Source organism: Lotus japonicus, chromosome 6, assembly GCF_012489685.1.
Source record: "Lotus japonicus ecotype B-129 chromosome 6, LjGifu_v1.2".
Classification (NCBI taxonomy): domain Eukaryota; kingdom Viridiplantae; phylum Streptophyta; class Magnoliopsida; order Fabales; family Fabaceae; genus Lotus; species Lotus japonicus.
The window spans coordinates 36,293,799-36,306,102 of NC_080046.1; the positions used below are offsets into that span (position 1 = coordinate 36,293,799).

Genomic DNA, 12,304 nt, shown 5'->3' on the forward strand with positions numbered 1-12,304 from the left:
TTTCTCCCGATTCGTTAATTTTTTCTAAACAAGAAAATTCTGCTGTTGTTACCACTAGGAGTGGGAGAGTGTTACATGAGTCAAAAAAACAAAGTGAGGAAATAGTTGAGGAGGAAAGGAGTGTTTCTATTAAAACTAGAGTGATGAATGATCCTATTCCTGAGCTTAGCAAAGTTCCATTTCCTAAAGCATTGACTAAAAAATAATTTGGATAAAAAGTTTTCAAAATTTATGGATGTTTTTAAGAAACTCCATATTGATATCCCTTTTTCCGATGCTTTAGAAAAAATGCCGATCTATGCTAAGTTCATGAAGGACATTTTAAATAAGAGAAGGAAGTTGAGTGAGGTTGATGAAACTATCATGATGACTAAGGAGTGTAGTGCCATTTTGCAAAGAAAAATGCCTAAGAAGAGAAGGGATCTTGGGAGTTTTACTATCCCAGTGGAGATTGAGGGGTTGACTGTTGTTGAAGCCTTGTGTGATTTGGGAGCGAGCATCAACTTGATGCCGCTTAGCATGTTTAGAAGGCTGAACTTAGAAGAGGTCACCCCGACCATGCTCTCCTTACAAATGGCGGATAGATCCTTGAAAACCCCATATGGGATTGTTGAGGATGTGATGGTGAAGGTGGATAAGTATGTGTTCCCTGTGGACTTTGTGGTGCTGGACATGGAAGAGGATGCAATGATTCCTCTCATTCTAGGCCGACCCTTCTTAGCCACAGGTAGGGCTAAGATTGATGTTGATAAGGGTCAGCTCATCCTCCGAGTTGGTAAGGACAAGGTAAGATTTTCAGTTTTCAATCCTAATTCACAAACTAACCTTAATGATAATTTTGTTTGTGATATGATCAAAAGCTTGTCCAGGTCTTCAAAGGAGACCCCCAAGGTAAGTGAAAAAGGTGTTGAGCTTAATCAAGCTCTCATCAAGCTTGTTAGAGAAAACAAGTATGGGGGGTCTAAAGAGGAGAATTTCCAAGACCACATGGCCCGATTCATTCAAGCTAGTCACATTGTAGAAATGGAAGGTGTGACTAGTGATTAGCTCATGATTAAGCTTTTCCCTCACTCCTTGAAAGGGGGAGCAAGGATTTGGTACGATGGTTTAGATGATACCCTGTATTGGGAGGAGTTTTTCCAAAAGTTTTGTGCAAGGTTCCTACCTTGCTCATGTGGTAAGATGTGTGATGGTAAGGAATTTCCTTCCTAACATCAAAGGAAGGAGAGTCCACCTAGGACTATAACTTAGGGCTGCTTGGGAGACAACCCAAGTCTTGTTTTCTTTTGCTTGTTTGTTTGTTGCATTTTGCAGGGAATAAGTGTAAGATCAAGTTTTATTCAGTGGTTGCATCTCTATATTTTGATGATTACAATTAAGGTTTGTGATGATGAACAATTGTGGTACCCTAACGTTTGTCTTTTTTAGATGTGACAAACAGGTTCTGAATCTGATCCAAGCCTATTTATTCAGAAGAAGAAGAACCAAAGGATACTAAAAAGAGAGCTCTAAAGCGTACCATGTTCGTTAAGAACAGTGGCAAATCCTTCAGAAGTTCTGAAGATACAATTTCTCAAGAGGTTCTGAAGAACCAGAGTCAGAAGTTCTGAAGACCAGATGTTCCAGTGGAACGGTCCAGAAGCAGAAGACTCAAGTTCTGAAGACTTGTAAGAAGTTGGTTCTGAAGACCCAAGCTATTCTAGCTCTGAAGTTCAGAAGTTCTGAGGAACTTGTTCAGAAGTAGAAGTTGCAAGGTCAGAAGAATCCAAGCTTTAATCTGACGAAGATCAGAAGCTTCACCAACGTTCATCTGAAGCACTTCAGATCTCAAGTCAACTGGTGTAAGGACAGGTCGCTATCATCGTACAAGTCTCAGTCTGTCCGCCACCTACCTCGTGCAGCCTAGCAGTCTGATTTTACAAGATTGCCACTCCAACGGACAAAACCCTAGCAACGGCTACATCACAAGTCTTGGAGTATATAAAGGCTGAAGAAAGAAGAAAGAGACGAAGAAACTTTGCTGAAATCATCCAACATTTACGAACCAATCTCTTAGCATTATTTCTTCACTGTTCTTAAACATCTGAGTTTACTATTAGCTTTTTAGAAGCACTCATTGTAAACCCGAAACCTTTTACATCACATTGTAAAGTTCCTTAAGAGACCAAGGTTGGTCGGATCTTGAGAGGACTGAATCAAGGTTGATTCAGTGTTTAGCTAGTCTTAAGAGGATCGGTAGATCAGCTTCTTAAGAGGATACTAGTGAGAAAATCAGTGTATTGTTAGTCACTTAGCAGGTAGCAAAGTGCAGTTGTAACACTCATTGATTTTAGTGAATTACCTTCATCAGAAGAAGGAAGAAATCACCTTCACGGGTGGACTGGATTAGCTTGAGCTTTTATCTCAAGTGAACAGGATAAAATACTTGCGTGCTTCACTTCTTATCCTTCAGCATCTAGTTCTTATCCTTGAGTTTGAAAAAACTTGAAAAGTATACCCTTTATTCAAAAACTCTATTCAAATCCCCCCCCCCTTTCTAGTGTTTTTCGCACCTTCAATAAGAGCATGGATTTTGGATGTAGGAGGTGTGTCTAAGGCCTCCATGGTAACTTGTAAAGGAGGTCGACCCTTTCGCTTAGTTAAGCTCATGCATTTTTACATATTTTTCTTTTGTAGCTTTTATTTTTCTTTTAATCATGCATTGTTTTGTTAGAGTCGTTTTTGGGTCTTTACTTCCCTATACTCACATGTTTTTGCCCTTAGTTATGCTCTCTAACTTGTGCTGGTTTTAGAAAATGTTTTTGTGAATACTTGAGTTTTCTTTTGGGGATGAGTGATTGCATGCTTTGGGGAAGAGAGGAGGAGACTTTGGTCTTCCGAGTGTTTCTTAAGGATAGAGTTGGTGTGAGTCCATAAGGGTCCATCTTCGACCCTTCACCATAAAATTTCTCGGGAGGATCCTGACTCACATGTACTTCTTGGTTATGTATTGATTTCACTCTTGGCATACTCTGTGATACTTGCACAATTCTTGAGACCTCTAGGTTTTTGAGCTTCAGAGTTTGTTGGCTTGAGCATTTGTCCCTAGTTGTCCCTTTTGAGCTTATTGAAGATTTCTTTGTTAGCCAAATGATTGGGATGGATGATAGGTTGGATTTTGGGGAGTGTTGGTCCTTGCATTGTGTTGGAGCTAGTAATTAAAGTTGGAAATGTCTCTTGCCCCAAGGGTAAAAAAAAATATGAAGAAGAAAAAGAAAAAAAAAAAGACTCCTAATCAAGTTGGAGTTGCAAAAAGAAAAAAATAGAAGAAAAGAAAGTTGAAAAAGGGGCCAAGAGACTTGTGCTTAAAAGTTTGTTGTTGAAAGCTTCGGGGTTACTAATAGGACCACACTCAAGATGCTTGAAGCTTTAGACTTTCTTAGGGACCAACCACCTTGTACTTCACCAAGCCAACATTTCAACCCTTTGAAGTCTCATTGAATTTGTGCATGTTTAATCTTGGTTGCTCTTGAGTGAATGATATCCAGAACCTATGAACTGCTTGTGTGCTCAGTGCACTAAATATATATCTCATCCTAGGAATTTTAGATCTATATGCTTCTCATGATGGACTCTACACTATTCTTTGTCTGAAAGTTTCATGAAGTGGATTGTTGTGTCTTTCTTTTGGAACCAGCTGTGGTTGCTAAATCCTCTAGTTTTCTTATAAGTATTCCATGTTGGGCACTGGTTTTGGGAGCATTTCTTGCGCTTGAGGGCAAGCGAGTGTTTTTTACGCTCGAGGGCGAGCTGCCGTTGAGTATAGTGGTGTGATGACCCTAGTTTAGTAGTGTTTTTAGGGTCATTTCTTTGTTTGTTTTAAGTCTTTTTGTCGAGTCTCATGTAGTATCTCATTCATTCTCATGCATTTTATCTTTCTTTGAGTCTTTACTTTGTTTTGGTAATTTTGTAGTTTTATAGGGACTTTTCTCGCATTTTAAGTAAGTTTAGGACTTGCATGATTTTCTTATGTTATTTGAGGGTCCTCTTTGGCTAATAAGCTCTTTGAGCTTCTGGATAATTTACTTGTCTTGTTGGTTAAGTTTTCAGATCAGAAACTGAAGGAGAAAGAAGGCCAAGAAGCATGAAATTGATGGAGGACTTAAAGGTGCTTGAAGAGGAGTTATGAAGAAGCTAAAAAGCTTTTCCAGCGAGCTTCGAGCGCCTAGGCGCTAGTTATATTTTCTGAGCCTTCTGGAATTGGCGCCTAGGCGCTGGGAATTTGCGCCTAGGCGCTGGGAACCTTCCAGAGAGCATGTTTTCAACTGGAATTAGCGCTCAGGCTCTCTGAATTGGCGCCTGAGCGCCCAGACTCGCATGTTTTACCTATAAATTGGTTTTTAGACATTTCTCTTGGAACCTTTTGTCATTTTATCATATTTTTATAAGTTAGAAGAGAGGGTTTGAGTTCTGGAGCTTGAGGAGCTTTCTCTATGCCCTATGTTTCAGGTTTCATCTTTATCTTCTTGTATGGATTTCATAGCCATGTTTGGCTAAACCCCTTTTGCTTTGGGTTCTTTGTAAGACTTAAGATGTTTTAACCTTAATTCCTATTTCTATTCATGAATCTTATGAGTAAACCCTTGAATCCCATATCCATGCTTTATGTTTCAAGTTAGAACATGTGCTAGCTTTATGCTTTTCTATAAAAGAACAGAAGTTTGTTATAGATTAGGGACTTGTTGTGGGATTACCTCTTCTATACTTGCTACTAGGAATAGAGGAAGGGTTGGGGTTTGTTGGCCTGAATTGCATGCTTAATGCCTTTAGCAAATGTTTAGGTTATCAAGGAATTGTGCCTATCTTTTGGCTTGAGAGGATTGTATATGCGAGGCATCGATAGATGATTGATTAGGCTAGAACATCAAGGAGAGACTTAGAGTTTTGTGGATAGAATAGGTTGATTAGAACTGAATTAGTCAAGCAAGAACCTAAGACATGCTCACCATTGTTCTCACACACTTATATTTCAATTGCTTGTTAATTAGTCACCTAAACAATCAACCTTAAAACTGAATTTTACTCGCTTTCTTACCGTGAACTCGAGGCTTAAACTGAATTCACATTCCAATTCCCTGTGGTTCGATAAATTAAAACCGGGTAGATTCTGTACACTTGCAGATTGACCAACAGTGATTCAATACTAATTATATTATTTTCTAGTATTTAGATTATGAAAATAAAAACCAATTTTAAGGATTTTGAAGATTGTAGCAATCACTCATAAAAAGTAAAAGCGAAAAATTGAATAGTTTAAGAAATCAGATGAGAAAAATAGTACTTGGGTCTTGTTTCACCTATTCGGCTTATGCCTTCATTCAAACAATGTTCATATGAATCTAATAAACTTATCTACGACGATTTAGCCTATGTTCTAAGATGTTGATAACTCACACGCCCTAGACTTTCAATTCAATTACTAAGTCTGTTTTACGAGCACCTAGACCAGAGAATTGAAGATTAAGTCCTATTTAAACTATCCAACGCAATTATGTTCTACTCTTGAATCAAACAGTAGGCAACGCCTAATCTAATTGTTTCCTTGTTTCTCTAATTCCTAATCAACTTCCGTTCTCATAAGAATCAGTAAATTACTCGCATGTATTCAAGTATAATCAAGATAAAATGAAACAAGTACGTAGATTGATAAATAGAATTCATATGAAGCAAAGGTTCGAATCAAAACATAATCATAAAAATGATCTGCATCCCAAGTACTAAAAGAAGTTTAGCCAAGCATGACCATGAAAATTACACAAAAGTAGAAAAAGAACTTATCAAATCGAAGGATAATTGAAGAAGCTTCTTCTCCTCAATGCCGTTTTTCCTCTCCTTCTGTGTCCGCCTCCTACTGCCGTTTTATTTTATATCACCTCTTCATAAACTAACCAAAACCTAATATATTATATTATATATTATAATAATATAAATTATCTTTCCAATTCCAATCAGGTTCCGTTTTTCCGTTTCCATTCAATCATGTGATCTTCCTCTCAAATAAGCCAAAAAGGCATCTAATGCTTCTGCCATGTGTCAGCACGCAAATGGTGCAGAACTTAAAGTGTGAAATCAAGTGTTACGTGACCCATGGTTTATAGTGGACCTCTGTTGTGATTGCGCCACCTGTTGCGGTATGAATCTGCAGCCCTTGAGTCCTCGCAAGTGCACCTTAATTTTCATGGACCATCAGCACTAAATCAGCTCTCTTTACTTGAATTTCTCTTTTCCTTTTATTCTGAAAAAAATCCTAAATAAAATAAAAATAACAAAATAAATTCAAAATAAAATAGTAGAAAGATAATAATAAAAAAATAAACAACCTAAATCCTAACTAAATCTATAATTTAAAAAGTACTAATTAATGATAAGATAAAAACTACTAAAATCTACCAAATCATAATAAAAACTCCTAAAATCCTAAAATAATTAAAAATCCAAAAATTATTCTAAAATATCATAAAAACTAATTAAAACTCAAAAAATAAATTAAAAATAAAATAAAAGACCCACAAAAATACTCGTATATCCCCGGGTCAACAACCATTAACTTTGAAGATCTTATATGTGGATTCACTTTTAATCTCTATAGTACCATAAGGAAACACATTAGTAACAACAAAAGGACCAATCCACTTAGAACGAAGCTTACCGCTCATTAGGCCAAGCCTAGAGTTATACAACAACACTTGTTGTCCAACCAAAAATTCTTTTCTGGAAATCAAGCTATCATGAAATCTTTTGGTCTTCTCTTTGTAGAACTTAGAGTTCTCATAGGCTTCCAAACAGATCTCATCTAACTCACTCAGTTGAAGCTTCATTTCTTTACTAGCTTGATCAAGAGCTAAGTTGCAAGTCTTCACAGCCCAATAAGCACGATGCTCTATCTCAACAGGAAGATGACATGCTTTACCAAAGACAACGCGATAAGGCGACATTCCGATGGGTGCTTTGTAAGCAGTACGGTGGGTCCAAAGAGCATCCTCAAGTCTATTGCTCCAATCCTTCCTGTTAGGCTGGACCGTCTTCTCCAAGATCCTCTTTATCTCTCTGTTGGAATTCTCAGCTTGCCCATTTGTTTGAGGATGGTAAAGTGTGAAAATTCTATGAACAACCCCATACTTCTTGAGAAGAGCTTGCATGGACCGATTGCAGAAGTGGGTGCCTTGGTCACTAATAATGGCTCTAGGAATACCAAACCTGCAAAAGATGTGAGACCTAACAAAATCCATAACAACTCGAGCATCACTAGTCCAGGTGGCCTTAGCTTCCACCCATTTAGAAACATAATCAAGCAAGCAAAATACAATAAAAACCAAAAGAAACAGGAAAAGGTCCCATAAAATCGATACCCCAGACATCAAAGACCTCACAAAACAGCATGGGCTGTTGAGGCATCTCTTTTCTCCAAGAAATGGTACTGCTTGCTCTCTAACATGGCTCACAAGTGCTGCAAATCCTCGACGCATCTTTGAAGATGGTGGGCCAATAAAATCCAGAATCAAGCACCTTGCGTGCTGTCCTTTGGGGTCCAAAGTGACCGCCTACTACAGAAGCATGGTAAAACTGAAGGACTGACTCAATCTCATGATCCGGAATGCACCTCCTAATAACCTGGTCAGTACAAAACTTCCATAGATATGGGTCATCCAAACAGTAATACTTAGCATCACTCTTAAGCTTATCAATCTGAGCTCTAGATGCAAATGGAGGGAAAACAGAAGCAACTAAATAATTAACAATATTAGCAAACCAAGGTGTAGGAGAAGAAACCGAAATATTAAAGAGTCGCTCATCCGGAAAGTCATCTCTAATGGGTAGAGAATCAACATTCCTCTCAATCCTACTCAAGTGATCGGCCACCAAATTCTGTGCTCCACTCCTATCCCGAATCTCCAAATCAAACTCTTGGAGCAAGAGCATCCATATGATCAATAATGGCTTGGATTCAGCCTTCTTCAACAGGAACTTTAGAGTTGCATGGTCAGTGTAAACAATAATTCTAGAGCCAAGCAAATAAGATCTAAATTTATCTAGAGCAAACACAATAGCAAGAGGCTCTTTTTCAGTGGTTGTGTAATTTGCTTGTGCAGAATCTAAAGTCCTAGAAGCATAATATATGACCCTAGGCAGCTTATCTACTTTTTGAGCTAGGACAACACCCAATGCGTAATTAGAGGCATCACACATTAGCTCAAAAGGGGCTGTCCAATCAGGTGCCTGAATGATAGGAGTGGTGGTCAAGGCTTTCTTGAGGCGATCGAACGCCTCTGCATTTCTCATCAAAGTCAAACGCCACTTCCTTTTGCAGCAAGTTAGAGAGAGGAAGGGCTTTCTTACTGAAATCCTGAATGAACCTGCGATAGAAACCTGCATGGCAAAGAAAAGAACGCACTTCTCGCACGCAAGAGGGGTAAGGCAAATGTGAAATAACATCTATCTTGGCGGGATCTACCTCTATACCCTTGTTAGAAATCACATGACCTAGAACTATGCCTTGTTCTACCATAAAATGGCAATTCTCATAATTCAAAACAAGGTTAGTTTCAATGCACCTATGCAAAACTTTATCCAGATTATCTAAACATGCATCAAATGAAGATCCATAAACTGTGAAATCATCCATAAATACCTCGATGAACTCTCTAAGAAATCACTGAAAATACTTACCATGCACCGCTGGAATGTACCAGGGGCATTGCCTAGGCCAAAGGGCATCCTTCTATAGGCAAAAGTTCCAAAGGGGCAGGTGAATGTGGTCTTTTCTTGGTCCTCAAGAGCAATGTGAATTTGAAAGTACCTAGAAAAACCATCAAGAAAACAGTAGTGACTTTTACCTGCTAAGCGCTCAAGCATTTGATCAATGAAGAGCAAAGGAAAGTGATCCTTTCTAGTTGCTTGATTGAGCCTCCTATAATCAATGCAGACTCTCCAACTGTTTTGTACTCGAGTCGGGATAAACTAGTTTCTTTCATTCTTCACTACAATAAGTCCTGTCTTTTTAGGTACCACTTGAACTGGGCTCACCCAAGGGCTGTCAGAGATCGGATATATAATTCCAGCTTGCAGCAGCTTGGTGATCTCCTTCTTCACAAAATCAAGTATCACTGGGTTGAGTCTCCTTTGTGGTTGTCTCACTGGTTTTGCTCCATCTTCCAAGAGTATTCTATGCATACACATGGATGGACTAATTCCAGGAATGTCAGCTAAGGTCCAACCAATAGCTTTCTTGTGCTTCTTTAGTATTTGCAGCAACTTTTCCTCTCGATTATCATGAAGGAGAGAGGAAACAATGACAGGGAGCTTCTTATCATCCTCCAAGTAAGCGTACTTGAGGTTATCTGGTAAGGGCTTAAGCTCCAATACGGGTGCCTACAAAACAGATGGAACCAAACTAGCAGATACAGTGTCTGCAGCCTGCACCTCAACAATTGGGTTAGTGCAGTCGGATTTCTTAACATCTGATTCAACAACAGTGTCCAAAAATTGATCAATGCAAGAATCACACATTTCAGAATCAGTGCATGCATGGCAAGTGTATGACTCAGTGAGTGAAGGATAATCAAAATCATGTTCATCAAGCATATCATCAAACAGTTCATCAAGCAAATCAATGTGAAACACAGAATAATCCTCAGGTGGATGTTTCATGGCATCAAAAATATTTATCCTAACCACAATATCACCAAATTCCATAGTAAGTGTTCCAGCATAAACATCTATCTTAGTTCGGGCTGTCTTTAAAAATGGTCTCCCCAAAATAATAGGAACTGTATTACGGGAAGATCCTTTTTCCATTTCAAGCACATAAAAATCAGCAGGGAAAACGAGTTCACCAACCCTAACCAAGACATCCTCTACCCAACCAGTAGGGTGTGCGGTGCTCCTTTTTGCTAATTGGATGACAACACCCGTAGGTTTCAAAGGTCCAAGTGAAAGAGATTTAAAAATAGACATATGCATAACGTTAATTGAAGCTCCTAGATCTAGCATGGCACTCTCAAATTTAGTATCACCTATGACACAAGGAATAGAAAACGTACCTGGATCTTCACACTTTTCAGGAACATCAGAAACAGGAGCAGGTTTACCAGCTTTACCTATGATTGCAGAAACATTTCTCCCCATGCAAACTCTTTCATTACCTTTCAGCTTCCTTTTCAGAAACTTCGCATATCTTGGGATTTTCTTGAGTGCATCAAGTAGAGGTATGTTCACCTCCACTTTCTTGAATATCTCCAAGATTCCCTTGTCTACCTCTTCCTTCTTTTTGCTTGACATAGCTTTCGGAGGGAATGGAAGAGGAATGGAAGGTGGTTGTACGTGGAAGGCTCTTGTGGAAGTGGTCTCAGTATCCTTTTCAGGTTTAGGTTCAGGTCCATGGTCCGCTTCAATCTGCTTCCCCGACCTTAAGGTGATGGCGCTCACATGTTTTGGATTGACAACCGTCTGTGAGGGCAGCTTATCAGAATTTTGGGACTGTAGCTGGTTTAATGAAGTAGCCATTTGTCCTATCTGGTTGGTCAGATTCTGAATAGATGCTTCATGCCTTGGTGTCTTGTTGGAACTACATGTTTTGAGCTGTCATCTGCTTCAACATATCCTCCAATGAAGATTTTTTAGATTGTGGTGCAGCAGGGTTTTTAGCCTGTTGTTGCATTGGAGGAGGAACATATGGTCTAGCATTATTCTGAAACGGTGGTTGGGCAAGTTGTGACTGATCAGACCATCTAAGATTCGGATGATTTCTCCAGCCAGGGTTATATCTGTTAGATGACAGATCATAATTTTGCTGAGGTCGGTTGTTGAAAATGTTGGCAGCATATGCTTCAGGGCTCTCAACTGTAGGTTCCTGCAAGGTGGGACAAACGTCAGTATTATGGTCTTTAGTGCAAATGCCACAAACTCTCGCCTGTTGTGAAGGTTTATTCTGGTTCATGCACAATTGAGTAACCAAGGTGGCAATGGTTTCCATCCTCTTTTCAAGCTTGTCCACCCTTGGATCTGTCCCAATCTCACTAACACTTCTAACAGCATCATTACTCCTTGTGTTAAACTGCTGAGAATTAGTAGCCATCTTCTCAAACAAACGCCTGACTTCAGTAGGAGTCATGTCATGTCTGGTGATGCGGGCAGCTCACACATAGTGTCTTGAATCTTTCCCAGTATTCATATAGAGTCTCTCCATGTAGCTGCCTGATTCCTGAGATGTCTTTTCTGATTGAAGTTGTCCTAGAGGCAGAGAAGAACTTCTCAAGAAACATTCTTTTCAGGTTGTCCCAGCTTGCAATGGATGCAGGAGGTAGGTTATACAACAAGGTCTTTCCAGTTCCTTGAAGGGAATGAGGAAAAGCCTTCAAACAGATATGATCTTTGTCAAGTTCAGGAGGCTTCATGGTGGATATGACAGTACGAAACTCCTTGATGTGCATATGAGGATCTTTACCTGCAAGACCACCAAACTTAGGCAATAAATGGAATGTCCGGTTTTGAGTACACATGGTACATCCTCAGGATACTGGATACACAAGCTTTCGTAGGTGAAATCAGGTGCAGCCAGCTCGCTTAGTGTTCTCTCTCGCGGTCCTTGTTTAGCCATGTTTTCAGAAACTGCAACAAAATTAGAATCAAATTCAAGGTCAGAATCAGAATCACTTAAATGAGGATCAGTAGCAAAATCTCTATGTGCTCTAATCAACCTATGAAATTCTCTGTCTATTTCAGAAATTAATGGATGCACAAACCCAGGATTCGCCCTAGTCATGCCACACTAATAAAGTAGCTTCTTCTACCCCAAAAGCATAGAAATTATGTTCAATTCCGAGTTTTGGAGCAAAAGTTATGGCTGTTTGAAGTTTGCAGCCGAATTAACCTTCAAAAAATTTAATTCCTTACCTTCAGCAACAAATTCAGTACCTGTGGTGCATCAGATGTTAATCATATCATGAAAGAAGTTTGAATGCAACAAATTCCACACACAACACTAACAGATAATGAAACCCTAACTTGTAGCCTAAGAAACTTCAGAGATTGAACTTGAACTACTACTACTACTACTAATTAATACTAATACTACTGTTACGACTACTAATACTAATTCTATTGAACCTTTGGCAAGGACGATAATTACCCGGCAATGGCGCCAAATTTGATCGAGGCCGTACCCGATGCAAATAATTGATTTAAGAAAAACTGTAGTATCTAGGAAGTGACTCCTGGGTCGTTTCCCAAGGATTATCGTTTCAACAAAGATTCAAGAACGAACGCA

General features: G+C 39.1%; 1 pseudogene; it reads right to left on the reverse strand.

Moving 5' to 3' along the window:
• Window positions 1-8,248: 8,248 nt before the first annotated feature.
• LOC130725242 (uncharacterized) lies at window positions 8,249-10,542 on the reverse strand (annotated as a pseudogene).
• Between the last annotated feature and the right edge of the window lie 1,762 nt (window positions 10,543-12,304).